The sequence below is a fragment of the Rutidosis leptorrhynchoides genome, chromosome 11 (genome assembly GCF_046630445.1).
Source record: "Rutidosis leptorrhynchoides isolate AG116_Rl617_1_P2 chromosome 11, CSIRO_AGI_Rlap_v1, whole genome shotgun sequence".
In the NCBI taxonomy this organism is placed as follows: Eukaryota; Viridiplantae; Streptophyta; class Magnoliopsida; order Asterales; family Asteraceae; genus Rutidosis; species Rutidosis leptorrhynchoides.
In genome coordinates this window covers 26893583-26912277 of record NC_092343.1, presented here as the reverse complement: position 1 = coordinate 26912277, position 18695 = coordinate 26893583, and positions in this window count along the sequence as shown.

Genomic DNA, 18695 nt, shown 5'->3' with positions numbered 1-18695 from the left:
TGCACCTAAGGTGGAGAAATTGGAGCTCGTTCATACGGATGTGTTTGGTCCAACCAATGTAGAATCACATGGAGGTTCTCGTTATTATATCACCTTCATTGACGATTCCACTCGAAAGGTATGGGTTTATTTTCTTAAAGCTAAATCCGATGTGTTTAATACTTTTGTGAAGTGGAAAGCTATGGTAGAAAATGAAACTAACTTGAAAGTCAAGTGCTTGAAGTCGGATAATGGAGGGGAATATGGTAGTCTTGAATTTAAAGACCATTGTGCAAAGCTCGGTATTAGAATGTTGAAAACGGTACCGAAAACACCGCAACACAATGGAGTCTCCGAACGTATGAATTGTACGTTAAATAAAAGGGCTAAGAGTATGAGACTACATGCCGGTTTGCCTAAGATGTTTTGGGCGGATGCGGTAAGCACGGCGGCTTATTTGATAAATAGGGGACCCTCAACACCGTTGGGTTTCCGAATTCTCGAGGAAGAATGGAAAGGCAAGAAGGTGAGTTATGGTCACCTTATGATCTTTGGGTGTAATGCATATGTGAAGACCAAAGATGCGGATAGAGACAAGCTTGAAGCTAAGTCAAAGAAGTGCATTTTCATAGGCTACGGGTCGGATGAAATGGGTTATCGTTGTTGGGACAACGAATCTAGAAAAGTAATTCGTTCGCGAGATGTTACTTTTGATGAAGATTCGGTCTATGGCAAACCGGAAACGGGGAGTCCTAAACTGAGTCAAGTTACTTTTGACGATGTTTCTATTGATGATCTTGCAGGTTCTAGTGGGAGTTTGGGAAACAATGAATTTCTGAATGACGGTGAGGCATCGGAAAATGCTAATGATGGGGATGATTCGGAAAGCGGTGATGATTCCGAACATAGTGCGAGTTCTAGTGATGAGGAGGACACAAATGAAATCGGTCCAACCATTCTAGTTACTCCTATACCAAGATGCTCAATGTAACAGCCCGGAAATTTCCAACCAAATTTAAACTTTAATCTTTATATGTTTTCGACACGATAAGCAATATTTGTTAAGTTAAATTTCAAGAATTTTAAACTATGTTCATACATTCATTCAACCTCGACCAAGTTCCAACGATTCACGAACCATTAAACAAATATGATTATATATGTATATGTGTATATATATTATAACTTGAAACGTAAACAAAATATTAGATTAAATACTTTATATGATTGTATCTGTTTCAAAATGTTTATCAATGGAATTAGAAGATAAGATCAAATGATTGAATTATCAGATATATTAAATTATGATTACAAGCCTCTGTTGAAAGGCCCACGTTGATTTGAGAAATCTTTTCATTTTAACAATATTCGGAAAATGGTAAAGTGATTTATAAATATGAACAAATTGTCAATCATTGAGAACTAGACAAAGGATAGTGGAAGATTGAATCTCATAAAGACTCGATTGATCTATTTAGTTTCAAACGTACAAAAACGTTTTCAGTTTAAAAAGAACTTTATTATTAAAACGTATATAACTTTTATAAATATCTAGAACCACTTTTGACAACTCATTACTTAACTAGTATGATAAAGATAACGATATTTATATTTTATTTTATTAAATATATATAACGATTTAAATTAATATTATATATATTTATACGCATATTATACGTACATAGTTTTATACTTTTACTATACTTAAACTTTACCTTTACTTTATTTTTACTTTACTTTAACTTTAATAATTCATACTTTAATAATTCACTTTAATAATTCATACTTTAATAATTCACTTTAATAATTCATACTTTAATAATTCACTTTAATAATTCATACTTTAATAATTCACTTTAATAATTCATACTTTAATAATTCACTTTAATAATTCAAAAATCTATTATAAATAGAATTCAATAGGTTTCATTATTTCATAGAAACTTGAAAATAGTTTTCTCTAAACTCTCTCAATCGATTTACATATATATATTTACTCCGTATTATATCAAGATATTAGTAGTATACATAAAATATTACGACGGAGTGCTGTCCGAGTGATTTCGAAGTTGTTTTTTCGAGTGGGATAGGATTAAGGAAATTATGGGTTATAGCTATGGAGGTGATTGAGTATGGTTCATGGGTATGCTCGTGAGGTCAATATAGTGTTTATCATCTCCGTTGCGTTTACGTACCTTTCCTGCAATATTGAATCTCAATATTGATATGTGAGTACTCATAATTTAATTTTTACATACTAATAGTGTATCCCTGACTAGTGCTCGAGTATATAGGATTATGCATGCTTGTACTTTTGATATTGCCATTAGATAGGTTATGTTGATTCCTGAATTAGTTACATATACGATTGAGATAAGGTATAAGATATGCATGTTGTTGGAAAGCTAGCGAAAAATAGTTGAATTTTGGTTTAAGAATCACTTGAATCCAAGTAACGGTTAGAAAGTTATGAAATAAACAAATTGTATAATTAATTTCGTAATTAAAATTGCTGATGATAATTAGTGAACTAATTTTCTGGGTTATAAAAAGTGGTTATTTGGATTCTACTCGTCGAGTAGATGAATTTTCATATAAAACACGTCTCGTTTAGTTGAACGGTTGTCAAGTTATGGACAAAAGAAGTTTTGCAAATTTTGATGAAATGTCGAAACGGGAACTGAAATTCTCGCTGATCTGCATTGTTTCATATATATAAAAAAAATACCACTGAATTCTCTGCTGTAAGGTCTAACAAAAGACTCTGGCCGTTTGTCAATTCAAGTCTCGACGATTTTTCTAAAAATCATCAAAGTTGACGGTTTGGTCACATTTTAAAATTCTAAAAAGAGCTGAAACTTTTTTATTTAAAAATGTCAGTTTTGTATCAGTTGTCATGGTCGGCCTGATATGTGTTTACTCTTGCCAAAAATCATGTTATATCTTTGTGGTAACGAGAATTTGCAGGCTTTGACCGTTTGTCAATACGAGTTTTGAGGAATTTTCTAAAAATCTCCAAAGTAGGCTACTCGGTCACTTTTGTAAATTTATTAAAGCTGAAAAATTAACTTTGAAACGCCGAAAACGCGTTGGCAACTACGAGTTGTCTAGGTTTAGTTTACTTCTGTAATATTTATGCTTAATCTTTTTGGTAATGTGTAACTTTTATCTTTGGCCGTTTATCAATCGGAGTTCCGATAATTTTTCTAAAAATAGCTGAAATGGCCCGTTTAGTCATGTTTGACCGAAAATTATTTTTGTATAAGTTATTATATATTTGCATGCGACCTCATTTTTACTTTGACCTTTGACTTTTGACTTTAACCTTTGACTTTTGACTTTGAACTTTGACTTTTCCTGTTAACTTTTCAGTTAACTTTTTGTGTTGATTTTCTCTATAAAAAAAACCTTAAATACTATTTTATGATTATGAAACCATTTGTGTTACGTTGTTTCACACGTCACCTTTTACTAGAATCTTAATTGAGCATGAGTAATATAACATGTTACTATACTGTAGAGTCAGACTCGAGCTATAGGTTAGGATTACACTATGACCTGACCTAAATTGCTAAACAAATATTGACCAACATATAAATATATATAATTAATATAGGTTCGTGAATCCGAGGCCAACCTTGCACTTGTTCAAAGACGTTATATGTATTTTTACTACGAAATACAGTATGGTGAGTTTCATTTGCCTTTTTACCCTTTATATTTTTGGGACTGAGAATACATGCGCTTTTATAAATGTTTGACGAAATAGACACAAGTAGTTGAAACTACATTCTATGGTTGAATTATCGAAATCGAATATGCCCCTTTTTATTAAAGTCTGGTAATCTAAGAATTAGGGAACAGACACCCTAATTGACGCGAATCCTAAAGATAGATCTATTGGGCCTAACAAACCCCATCCAAAGTACCGGATACTTTAGTACTTCGAAATTTATATCATGTCCGAAGGAGGATCCCGGAATGATAGGGGATATTCTTATATGCATATTGTTAATGTCGGTTACCAGGTGTTCACCATATGAATGATTATTTTTGTCTCTATGCACGGGACGTATATTTATGAGAACTGGAAATGAAATTCTTGTGGCCTATTAAAATGATGGAAATAAATGATTATGATAAACTAATGAACTCACCAACCTTTTGGTTGACACTTTAAAGCCTGTTTATTCTCAGGTGTTAAAGAAATCTTCCGCTGTGTATTTGCTCATTTTAAAGATATTACTTGGAGTCTTTCATAGCATATTTCGAAGAACGTTGCATTCGAGTCATTGAGTTCATCAAAGATTATTATTAAATCAATTTATAGTTGGATAGTGGATATTATGAAATGGTATGCATGCCTGTCAATTTTCGATGTAAAGAAAGATTGTCTTTTAAAAACGAATGCAATGTTTGTAAAATGTATCATATAGAGGTCAAATACCTCGCAATGTAATCAACTATTGTGAATCGTTTATAATGTATATGAACGGGTCCTTTCAGTTGGTATCAGAGCGATGGTCTTAGCGAACCAGGTCTGCATTAGTGTGTCTAACAGATAAGTCGATAGGATGCATTAGTGAGTCTGGACTTCGACCGTGTCTGCATGTCAATAGTTTTGCTTATCATTTTGTGTCAAAAATTAACTACTTATCATCCTCATGAAATTACCTGCTTATCATTTTTAGTCTAAGACACGTTTTGCTGCATTGATTGCATGAATAGTGTATAGACAAAAATTCATATCTTAGCGTATCTGCTAAATCATATCTTATCGTATCTATTACTGTAAACTTTGCCTGATATATCCCGTAAATTCCTCCGTAATTTACGAAATCTTTTGTTCTATATATATGGATATTCTATGTAATTAGAATACCATCCGATAACCGAAAATCATTTCATATCGAAAAAAAAAATCCATATTCAATCGTACGAAATGGAATTCATCATTAATTCAAGTTCTTCGGATTTCAAAATGGAATCCCACTCCAGCTCCGAAAGCAGTGTGACCGGAATAGATCAACCAATCAGTCATCACCTATTCTGGATGAATTGGGGATGGGTTCGTAGCCTCCTCAATCATTGGAGACAAGAAGAAGGTGATCCCTTCCGTCCACCACATTGCCCTCTTGACGAAGAACCTGAAGCACTTACCGGCGAACCTGTCCGAAATACCATTTTCTCGCTCATTTCCAGAGTATCTCGTCACGATTATATATTACATCAAATTTTAGATTTTATTTATCCGCTCGTCCGAACCGACAATCACCCCGGTGTAATAGAAGAAGTCAACGAGCTTCGCGCTCGGGTAGTGGCTTTGGAGAATATGGTGCAGAGATTACAAACACCAGCAGCAGCATCAGCAGCATAACCAGTAACACCATCATCAACGCCAATAGTACCATTACCACCCCAACCACAACCACGTCGTAAACCTCAACTTTACACTCTGTCCCACGAGCACCAATGTCATACGCCCTGTAGATACCAAGGAATACCAACAACAATAACCGACGAAGTATTAATTCATAACTTCATTGGAGAAACATTCCGCGCAGATTATGTAATCTCTAAAGTCTTAGAGATTATCTAATCTAGCCATAACCATAAATCAGTTAAGCGAACCAAAATGATAGAAGGAAGAGTAGAAACCCTGACAAAAATGGTGTGTGATTAACAAGCTAAACTTGTTTTACCAACAGCATCAACAGTACCGTCAGCGTCACCAGCATCATCAGTACAGTCAACATCAGAATCAACAACACCTATAACATCACAAACTCCGTCAGCTCAAGAATCACTATGGACATCATTACGAATCAATAACCCGTATATTGTATCAACGAGTTATGAAGAATTAACTCATTCCCTTTGAATAAATTATATGTATATTTTATATATTTTGAAATAAAAATAAATCTTTCCGTGCTAAGCTATTGTGTGTGAATCTTAACTACTCGGTTAATTCATATTACAAATATGCAATAATGTACGTCCTTCGGCCGCAACTTAACCAGCGTTAACTACAATCTCTGTCGCAATTCAACAAATTCCAATTCATAATAAATCAATTATATATTTGATTTTACACTTTCATCATCGATGTACCCGAAACTTTTCAGATAACATCATTCGTACTTTACGAAATTCACAAGAATTCCACGAACCGAACATCATACATCAACAAATAACGAAGTATTGATTCATAATTTCAATGTCATTAAAGAAATACTGCGTAAAAGTTATGTATTTTTTAAAGCCTTTAAGGATTATTCAATTCTAGTTTCAACCGTAAATCAAATGAGTTTAATTTAACATTAACTCATTAAATCTATGTTACATCTGAAGAAAATATACATATATATATTTTTATAAAGACTGTAATAAAATTCTTTTGTACAAAATATTAATTGTGAAATTTTTTTAACGGGTAGGTAATACCCGAGAGATATATAAATTCACAATTAATATGTTACATTCTTCGAATCTGATTCAGCAAATCATCCATTATATTCCCTACTTTCACAACAATATACATTCTTTTATAGAAATCAAAACAACCATACTCATTCAAAATTTAATTACATATTCTGATTTTGAAATCTCAAAATTCAACTTGAGATATGACCAAAATCATCACTCTTAGATCCTTACATCTTTCACAAGCTATATTTTGACTTCAAAACTGTGTTAGAATATCAAATGTATGTTAACGATTACAATCTGTGTTCAAACCCTTCGAAAATTTCTGAAGACACTTCGAATGATGAGCAATCGAGATGATGATCCAACCACATGTTACCCACAGTTATGTACCCGAAAAAATCTTGAAACCAAAGTAAAAGTTTAAACAACGTATCCGCGTCAGATTCTTTGGCATTTATTAGCAAAAATAACTTTGCGACTCCTATTCAAAGTAGCCAGTTTTGTCACAGCTCCAGCAAGTCAACTTCGACTTTTCAGTCAGACTAACCTTATTATAACCTTGAGATATACACCATCGTTACCAGGGAACCTTTTACATTCCACCACATTATTAGAAGATGTACCAACAACTTCATTACCCTTTGACTTTAGCCTCTCCAAAAAGTCATTATAATTATTCATTGAAACCCCATCATTTACTAATACACATCTTGTAATGAGAATTGCCATACGAATCATTGGGAATTAGCAATCAGTATTTTGAAATCTCGCAGCATGTCTACACCAACAGTTATATGTGTATATATAACGTCTATCTTCTGGACTTAATTTGAATGTGAAGTTTCTGAAAAACACTCCGAACTACGAATTGGTTCTCCGAAAATGGAAAAAAAAAATGCTGATGAAGCAGCAAAAACTATAAACGACTTTAAATGGTAAAAGCTGGATGATAATGATGAAGTGTACTGGCAAAGCGCAGAAAAAGAGAAGTTTTGGAACTGGAAAACGGATTGAGCAAAGTAGGAAGGAGGCTGTGGACAAATTATAAAGACTGAACCTGACTTCAAAGGATCCAAATGATTCAGTACCTGCTGAAGTCATTAATGAATACCTTGCTCCTGACTCTAAACCCCTGCGAACAATATTCTTCATCATCCTCTGATATTAGAAATTCTAAAATATCATCATATCTTTCATTATAAATATCCTCCATATTTCTGAAGATATTTTTTTAATTTTTCTTATTTGAAATCATTTACCTCTTCGCGCTATCTGTATTACATCATAAAAAAACTATTTTAGTTTCTAAATTCTGAAACATTCAAGTTTAAAATAGGAATATTTTGAAGTAGTGTTGGGAACTGAAGCATGAATTAGTATAATATAATGACACTTGATCAATGTGATTATATTACAGTAAGTCATGCTGAGTTTCTAAATGGAACGTGATGATTCACAAGTCATAACATCATCATGTGCCATGTTATACGACTCTTGTATTCTATTTAACCTCTAAAATATCAAGAAAATATTTCTTGATGATTCGGTCTTTTCCAAGGTATTTTAGTAATTTGACAAGTCAAGATCGTGCCATCACAATTTTCTTCCTAGAACATTAACAATGTTCATTTCGAAATTCATATCTGTGAATTCTGGACCATTACAAGCGGTGCTTAATCGCAAGAAGAAGAAACGAAAGGACAAAACTCCGAAATAGAAATTGGGGTATAAATTGCAGCAAATAAAAGAGAGCATTAACTGTGAATAATAATGATTATAGAAGACAGTAGCAAAGACTTTGAAATATAAGGGAACACATAAAGCCCAACGACAAACCAGAAATTATAAACCATATATATCGATGCATATAGCAATATAAAGACACGGGAGAACTAGGAACACTATAAACCCAAGAGTATAGTAGAAGTAAATAGATTCTTCTGGCGGTAGATGAAAAAAAAAAAGAAGAATGACCGATATGAAAGTTAGAAGTATATCGAGAATCAGAACTGGATGAAGCATATTGATGAATACTTTAAAATATGAGTTGAGGGGGAAAGAATAGAAGGTGATGAAACATGACTAGGAACTTAGAAATCAACAGATTTAACTCACACAATGGCAGAATAAGTGAATCAAACCCTCTAGTGAATAGGTTAAGTTTTTTTTTTTTGATTAATTTAGTCAAACCACAACTAAATCAAGTGTGATTAGATCAACACCTAAAGCTATTATTCACCACCTGGGTGATTTGGACTGAGAGAGAATCAAAGGAGCTCACTAGATCTGAGTGTATGTAACAAATGAGAGGCTTAACCTAAAATGAAGAACATAAAACTTTATATACCCCTGCTGTTGACACACCCATACGATTCATTCATCACACGTACGAGTTGGCTTCATCAACCGTACAGGTGATCACTCACTCGTGTCTTATCATTTAGGTTGTAATTGTGACTTAGCTCAGCATCAACCATGCGTATGAGCCTGTCAGCCGTACTAGTGAGGCTTCACTAGTACGTCTGACTAATTCTAACATAGTCAAACATCTAAATCTCGTTCCTGCAGTTCCTGTAACCACATACAAACATGGATAGGATAATAACGAGCAATCATGGTGGCCTGTAAACTGTTGTACATGCAATGGACGTGGGTAGATGTCTAGGGACTTGCATAAAATGCATCAACAGATGGTGTGAGTTGTAAGGAAACGAAGGAGGTGAATTTATAAGAAAATCTCCGACAGAACAATTAAAATGGATGATCGCATTTAAAGCGGATCCTAATTCCCTTGATTACCGGAGAGTCAAATCTTATTAAGAAGATTTTCTTCAAATCCCTTAAAATCTGGGAATCAATCATATCTACGTCAAATGATAAGATGAATCTACACTTACTCATTTCACTCTTCTATGTTAGCTTCATTCGTACTCTTCATATAAATGGATTGTTTATCCAAATTATTCGCTGATGATAAAACTCTAATTTTCAGCCCGTATGCATCATGAAAACATACTTATTATCATTCACGACCTTTCCACTCAAATTTCGGGACGAAATTTCTTTAACGGGTAGGTACTGTAACAGCCCGGAAATTTCCAACCAAATTTAAACTTTAATCTTTATATGTTTTCGACACGATAAGCAATATTTGTTAAGTTAAATTTCAAGAATTTTAAACTATGTTCATACATTCATTCAACCTCGACCAAGTTCCAACGATTCACGAACCATTAAACAAATATGATTATATATGTATATGTGTATATATATTATAACTTGAAACGTAAACAAAATATTAGATTAAATACTTTATATGATTGTATCTGTTTCAAAATGTTTATCAATGGAATTAGAAGATAAGATCAAATGATTGAATTATCAGATATATTAAATTATGATTACAAGTCTCTGTTGAAAGGCCCACGTTGATTTGAGAAATCTTTTCATTTTAACAATATTCGGAAAATGGTAAAGTGATTTATAAATATGAACAAATTGTCAATCATTGAGAACTAGACAAAGGATAGTGGAAGATTGAATCTCATAAAGACTCGATTGATCTATTTAGTTTCAAACGTACAAAAACGTTTTCAGTTTAAAAAGAACTTTATTATTAAAACGTATATAACTTTTATAAATATCTAGAACCACTTTTGACAACTCATTACTTAACTAGTATGATAAAGATAACGATATTTATATTTTATTTTATTAAATATATATAACGATTTAAATTAATATTATATATATTTATACGCATATTATACGTACATAGTTTTATACTTTTACTATACTTAAACTTTACCTTTACTTTATTTTTACTTTACTTTAACTTTAATAATTCATACTTTAATAATTCACTTTAATAATTCATACTTTAATAATTCACTTTAATAATTCATACTTTAATAATTCACTTTAATAATTCATACTTTAATAATTCACTTTAATAATTCAAAAATCTATTATAAATAGAATTAAATAGGTTTCATTATTTCATAGAAACTTGAAAATAGTTTTCTCTAAACTCTCTCAATCGATTTACATATATATATTTACTCCGTATTATATCAAGATATTATTAGTATACATAAAATATTACGACGGAGTGCTGTCCGAGTGATTTCGAAGTTGTTTTTTCGAGTGGGATAGGATTAAGGAAATTATGGGTTATAGCTATGGAGGTGATTGAGTATGGTTCATGGGTATGCTCGTGAGGTCAATATAGTGTTTATCATCTCCGTTGCGTTTACGTACCTTTCCTGCAATATTGAATCTCAATATTGATATGTGAGTACTCATAATTTAATTTTTACATACTAATAGTGTATCCCTGACTAGTGCTCGAGTATATAGGATTATGCATGCTTGTACTTTTGATATTGCCATTAGATAGGTTATGTTGATTCCTGAATTAGTTACATATACGATTGAGATAAGGTATAAGATATGCATGTTGTTGGAAAGCTAGCGAAAAATAGTTGAATTTTGGTTTAAGAATCACTTGAATCCAAGTAACGGTTAGAAAGTTATGAAATAAACAAATTGTATAATTAATTTCGTAATTAAAATTGCTGATGATAATTAGTGAACTAATTTTCTGGGTTATAAAAAGTGGTTATTTGGATTCTACTCGTCGAGTAGATGAATTTTCATATAAAGCACGTCTCGTTTCGTTGAACGGTTGTCAAGTTATGGACAAAAGAAGTTTTGCAAATTTTGATGAAATGTCGAAACGGGAACTAAAATTCTCGCTGATCTGCGTTGTTTCATATATATAAAAAAATACCAATGAATTCTCTGCTGTAAGGTCTAACAAAAGACTCTGGCCGTTTGTCAATTCAAGTCTCGACGATTTTTCTAAAAATCATCAAAGTTGACGGTTTGGTCACATTTTAAAATTCTAAAAAGAGCTGAAACTTTTTTATTTAAAAATGTCAGTTTTGTATCAGTTGTCATGGTCGGCCTGATATGTGTTTACTCTTGCCAAAAATCATGTTATATCTTTGTGGTAACGAGAATTTACAGGCTTTGACCGTTTGTCAATACGAGTTTTGAGGAATTTTCTAAAAATCTCCAAAGTAGGCTACTCGGTCACTTTTGTAAATTTATTAAAGCTGAAAAATTAACTTTGAAACGCCGAAAACGCGTTGGCAACTACGAGTTGTCTAGGTTTAGTTTACTTCTGTAATATTTATGCTTAATCTTTTTGGTAATGTGTAACTTTTATCTTTGGCCGTTTATCAATCGGAGTTCCGATAATTTTTCTAAAAATAGCTGAAGTGGCCCGTTTAGTCATGTTTGACCGAAAATTATTTTTGTATAAGTTATTATATATTTGCATGCGACCTCATTTTTACTTTGACCTTTGACTTTTGACTTTAACCTTTGACTTTTGACTTTGAACTTTGACTTTTCCTGTTAACTTTTCAGTTAACTTTTTGTGTTGATTTTCTCTATAAAAAAAAACCTTAAATACTATTTTATGATTATGAAACCATTTGTGTTACGTTGTTTCACACGTCACCTTTTACTAGAATCTTAATTGAGCATGAGTAATATAACATGTTACTATACTGTAGAGTCAGACTCGAGCTATAGAATAGGATTACACTATGACCTGACCTAAATTGCTAAACAAATATTGACCAACATATAAATATATATAATTAATATAGGTTCGTGAATCCGAGGCCAACCTTGCACTCGTTCAATGACGTTATATGTATTTTTACTACGAAATACAGTATGGTGAGTTTCATTTGCCTTTTTACCCTTTATATTTTTGGGACTGAGAATACATGCGCTCTTATAAATGTTTGACGAAATAGACACAAGTAATTGAAACTACATTCTATGGTTGAATTATCGAAATCGAATATGCCCCTTTTTATTAAAGTCTGGTAATCTAAGAATTAGGGAACAGACACCCTAATTGACGCGAATCCTAAAGATAGATCTATTGGGCCTAACAAACCCCATCCAAAGTACCGGATGCTTTAGTACTTCGAAATTTATATCATGTCCGAAGGAGGATCCCGGAATGATAGGGGATATTCTTATATGCATATTGTTAATGTCGGTTACCAGGTGTTCACCATATGAATGATTATTTTTGTCTCTATGCATGGGACGTATATTTATGAGAACTGGAAATGAAATTCTTGTGGTCTATTAAAATGATGGAAATAAATGATTATGATAAACTAATGAACTCACCAACCTTTTGGTTGACACTTTAAAGCATGTTTATTCTCAGGTGTTAAAGAAATCTTCCGCTGTGCATTTGCTCATTTTAAAGATATTACTTGGAGTCTTTCATAGCATATTTCGAAGAACGTTGCATTCGAGTCATTGAGTTCATCAAAGATTATTATTAAATCAATTTATAGTTGGATAGTGGATATTATGAAATGGTATGCATGCCTGTCAATTTTCGATGTAAAGAAAGATTGTCTTTTAAAAACGAATGCAATGTTTGTAAAATGTATCATATAGAGGTCAAATACCTCGCAATGTAATCAACTATTGTGAATCGTTTATAATGTATATGAACGGGTCCTTTCACTCAACTAGAGTGCCCAAACCTAATCCTAGGTATTCTCCATCAGCAAACTACTTAATCTATACCGAGAATGGTGAACCCGGAAGTTACTTTGAGGCAAGGAAGACAAAAGAATCCATACAATGGGAGCTTGCCATGAAAGAAGAGATGGTATCACTTGAGAAGAACAAGACTTGGTCACTAGTGAAGTTACCTCATGATAAAAGGGCATTGCAAAGCAAATGGGTGTATAGAATCAAGAATGAGTTAGATGGCAAGAGAAGGTACAAGGCTCGTTTGGTAGTCAAAGGCTTTCAACAAAAGGAAGGGGTTGACTACAAAGAGATATTTTCACCGGTAGTTAAAATGACTACTATCCGTTTGGTACTTTTTATGGTTGCATCCGAAGACTTTCATCTAGAGCAATTAGATGTAAAAACTGCATTCTTACATGGTGATCTTGTTGAAGAGATCTACATGAGGCAACCCGAGGGCTTTGAGGTAAAGGGTAAAGAGAAGTGGGTTTGTAAGCTTAAGAAAAGTTTGTATGGATTGAAGCAAGCACCTCGATAATGGTACTTGAAGTTTGACGAGTTTATGAAGAAGATTGGTTTCTTAAGATGTGAAGCGGATCACTGTTGCTACTTGAAGAAATTCAAGTCTTCTTACATAATCTTATTGTTATATGTTGATGATGAAATGTCCCGTTCTTATTGATTAAAAATGTTCCATATTAATTGATTTCCCAATATATGCGTCAAAGTAAACACATCGTAACTTATGGATTTTCCAATGTGATATCCCCCATCTTTCGAACGAAAGCCTTTTATAAACCAAGGCATTCTTGGAACGTTCTTCGAATGTCTTACAAACTGATCTCGCCTTAAATAGTTGTGCCGAGGAATTCTGACCGACTCTAGACAGGATTTCATCAATCATGTCTCCGGGTAGGTCTCTTAAAATATTGGGTTGTCTATTCATTTTGTGTTTTTATACTGTAAAAATAGACAAGAGTTAGATTCATAAAAAAATACTTATTAATACAAGCAATTTTTACATATATCATAAAGCATAAGCACACTATATTACATATATTACACCACACGAATACAACTATCTTATTCCGACTCGCTCATTTCTTCTTCTTCGATTTTGTTTCGTTTTGCCAAGTTTCTAGGGATATATGATGTTTCCCTAATACGAGCCGTCGTTTTCCACATTGGTTTAGAAAAACCTGGTGGTTTAGAGGTTCCCAGGTTATTGTCACAACTTAAGAAATACGGGTGTTGACGATACATATAAAGTTCATCGGGTTTGGAATCAAATTTCTCTATTTTTATGCCCTTTCCCTTATTGTTCTCTTTTGCCTTATTAAATTGTGTTGGGGTAATTTCTATAACATCATCAGAATCCTTGTCGGGATCCGATTCATCGGAGAATTGGTAATCCTCCCAATACTTTGCTTCCTTGGCGGAAACACCATTGACCATAATTAACTTTGGTCGGTTGGTTGAGGATTTTTTTCTACCTAACCATTTTATTATTTCCCCCACGGGTTCTATTTCTTCTTCCGGTTCCGATTTTTCTTCCGGTTCCGATTCTTCTTCCGGTTCTGACTCTTCTTCCGGTTCCTCTTCGGGAACTTGTGAATCAGTCCACGAATCATTCCAATTTGCATTTGACTCTTCATTATTATTAGGTGAGTCAATGGGACTTGTTCTAGAGGTAGACATCTATCACATAATATTCACATGTTAAAAATATATAGTTTCCAACAAAATTTGTTAAGCAATCATTTTTCAAGTAAACACGGTCGAAGTCCAGACTCACTAATGCATCCTAACAAACTCGATAAGACACACTAATACAAAATTCTGGTTCTCTAAGACCAACGCTCGGATACCAACTGAAATGTCCCGTTCTTATTGATTAAAAACGTTCCATATTAATTGATTTCGTTGCGAGGTTTTGACCTCTATATGAGACGTTTTTCAAAGACTGCATTCATTTTAAAACAAACCATAACCTTTATTTCATCAATAAAGGTTTAAAAAGCTTTACGTAGATTATCAAATAATGATAATCTAAAATATCCTGTTTACACTCGACTATTACATAATGGTTTACAATACAAATATGTTACAACGAAATAAGTTTCTTGAATGCAGTTTTTACACAATATCATACAAGCATGGACTCCAAATCTTGTCCTTATTTAAGTATGTGACAGCGGAAGCTCTTAATAATCACCTGAGAATAAACATGCTTAAAACGTCAACAAAAATGTTGGTGAGTTATAGGTTTAACCTATATATATCAAATCGTAACAATAGACCACAAGATTTCACATTTCAATACACATCCCATACATAGAGATAAAAATCATTCATATGGTGAACGCCTTGTAACCGACATTAACAAGATGCATATATAAGAATATCCCCATCATTCCGGGACACCCTTCGGATATGATATAAATTTTGAAGTACTAAAGCATCCGGTACTTTGGATGGGGTTTGTTAGGCCCAATAGATCTATCTTTAGGATTCGCGTCAATTAGGGTGTCTGTTCCCTAATTCTTAGATTACCAGACTTAATAAAAAGGGGCATATTCGATTTCAATAATTCAACCATAGAATGTAGTTTCACGTACTTGTGTCTATTTTGTAAATCATTTATAAAACCTGCATGTATTCTCATCCCAAAAATATTAGATTTTTAAAAGTGGGACTATAACTCACTTTCACAGATTTTTACTTCGTCGGGAAGTAAGACTTGGCCACTGGTCGATTCACGAACCTATAACAAATATGTACATATATATCAAAGTATGTTCAAAATATAATTACAACCATTTTTATTATGTTTTAAAGATTTGAGTGTATTAAGTCAGCTGTCCTCGTTAGTAACCTACAACTAGTTGTCCAACGTTAGATGTACAGAAAAAAATTGATATATATTATCTTGAATTAATCCACGACCCAGTGTATACACGTCTCAGGCTAGATCACAACTCAAAGTATATATATTTTTGGAATCAACCTCAACCCTGTATAGCTAACTCCCACATTACTGCATATAGTGTGTCTATGGTTGTTCCAAATAATATATACACATGGGTCGATATGATATATCAAAACATTTGCATACGTGTCTATGGTATCCCAAGATTACATAATATATTAGAATACATGTATAATATAATATAAGTTAGCTAGGATATGATTAATATAGATTTGTTACCAATTTTCACGTTACTACAACAAGAAAAATTATCCAATTTTGTTTTACCCATAACTTCTTCATTTTAAATCCGTTTTGAGTGAATCAAATTGCTATGGTTTCATATTGAACTCTATTTTATGAATCTAAACAGAAAAAGTATAGGTTTATAGTCGGAAATATAAGTTACAAGTTGTTTTTGTAAAGGTAGTCATTTCAGTCGAAAGAACGACGTCTAGATGACATTTTAGAAAACATACTTCCACTTTGAGTTTAACCATGATTTTTGGATATAGTTTCATGTTCATAAGAAAAATAATTTTCCAAGAAGAACAACTTTTAAATCAAAGTTTATCATAGTTTTTAGTTAACTAACCCAAAACAGCCCGCGGTGTTACTACGACGGCGTAAATCTGGTTTTACGGTGTTTTTCGTGTTTCCAGGTTTTAAATCATTAAGTTAGCATATCATATAGATATAGAACATGTGTTTAGTTGATTTTAAAAGTCAAGTTAGAAGGATTAACTTTTGTTTGTGAACAAGTTTAGAATTAACTAAACTATGTTCTAGTGATTACAAGTTTAAACCTTCGAATAAGATAGCTTTATATGTATGAATCGAATGATGTTATGAACATCATTACTACCTCAAGTTTTCTGGATAAAGCTACTGGAAATGAAAAAAATGGATCTAGCTTCAAAAGATCCTTGGATGGCTTGAAAGTTCTTAAAGCAGAATCATGACACGAAAACAGTTCAAGTAAGATTTTCACTCGAAATAAGATTGTTATAGTTATAGAAATTGAATCAAAGTTTGAATATGAGTATTACCTTGTATTAGAAAAATATCTTACTGTAAATAAGAAAGATTTCTTGAGGTTGGATGATCACTCTACAAGATTGGAAGTAAGCTAGCAAACTTGGAAGTATTCTTGATTTTATGAAACTCGAACTTGTAGAATTTATGAAGAACACTTAGAACTTGAAGATAGAACTTGAGAGAGATCAATTAGATGAAGAAAATTGAAGAATGAAAGTGTTTGTAGGTGTTTTTGGTCGTTGGTGTATGGATTAGATATAAAGGATATGTAATTTTGTTTTCATGTAAATAAGTCATGAACGATTACTCATATTTTTGTAATTTTATGAGATATTTCATGCTAGTTGCCAAATGATGGTTCCCACATGTATTAGGTGACTCACATGGGCTGCTAAGAGCTGATCATTGGAGTGTATATACCAATAGTACATACATCTAAAAGCTGTGTATTGTACGAGTACGAATACGGGTGCATACGAGTAGAATTGTTGATGAAACTAAACGAGGATGTAATTGTAAGCATTTTTGTTAAGTAGAAGTATTTTGATAAGTGTATTGAAGTCTTTCAAAAGTGTATGAATACATATTAAAACACTACATGTATATACATTTTAACTGAGTCGTTAAGTCATCGTTAGTCGTTACATGTAAGTGTTGTTTTGAAACCTTTAGGTTAACGATCTTTTTAAATGTTGTCAACCCAATGTTTATAATATCAAATGAGATTTTAAATTATTATATTATCATGATATTATGATGTACGAATATCTCTTAATATGATATATATACAGTAAATGTCGTTACAACGATAATCGTTACATATATGTCTCGTTTCAAAATCATTAAGTTAGTAGTCTTGTTTTTACATATGTAGTTCATTATTAATATACTTAATGATATGTTTACTTATCATAATATCATCTTAACTATATATATAACCATATATATGTCATCATATAGTTTTTACAAGTTTTAACGTTCGTGAATCACCGGTCAACTTGGGTGGTCAATTATCTATATGAAACCTATTTCAATTAATCAAGTCTTAACAAGTTTGATTGCTTAACATGTTGGAAACACTTAATCATGTAAATAATAATTTCATTTAATATATATATAAACATGGAAAAGTTCGGGTCACTACAGTACCTACCAGTTAAATAAATTTCGTCCCGAAATTTTAAGCAGTTGGAGGTGTTGACGTATCTTCTGGAAATAAATGCGGGTATTTCTTCTTCATCTGATCTTCTCGTTCCCAGGTAAACTTGGGTCCTCTACGAGCATTCCATCGAACCTTAATAATTGGTATCTTGTTTTGCTTAAGTCTTTTAACCTCACGATCCATTATTTCGACGGGTTCTTCGATGAATTGAAGTTTTTCGTTGATTTGGATTTCATCTAACGGAATAGTGAGATCTTCTTTAGCAAAATATTTCTTCAAATTTGAGACGTGGAAAGTGTTATGTACAGCCGCGAGTTGTTTAGGTAACTCAAGTCGGTAAGCTACTGGTCCGACACGATCAATAATCTTGAATGGTCCGATATACCTTGGATTTAATTTCCCTCGTTTACCAAATCGAACAACGCCTTTCCAAGGTGCAACTTTAAGCATGACCATCTCTCCAATTTCAAATTCTATATCTTTTCTTTTAATGTCAGCGTAGCTCTTTTGTCGACTTTGGGCGGTTTTCAACCG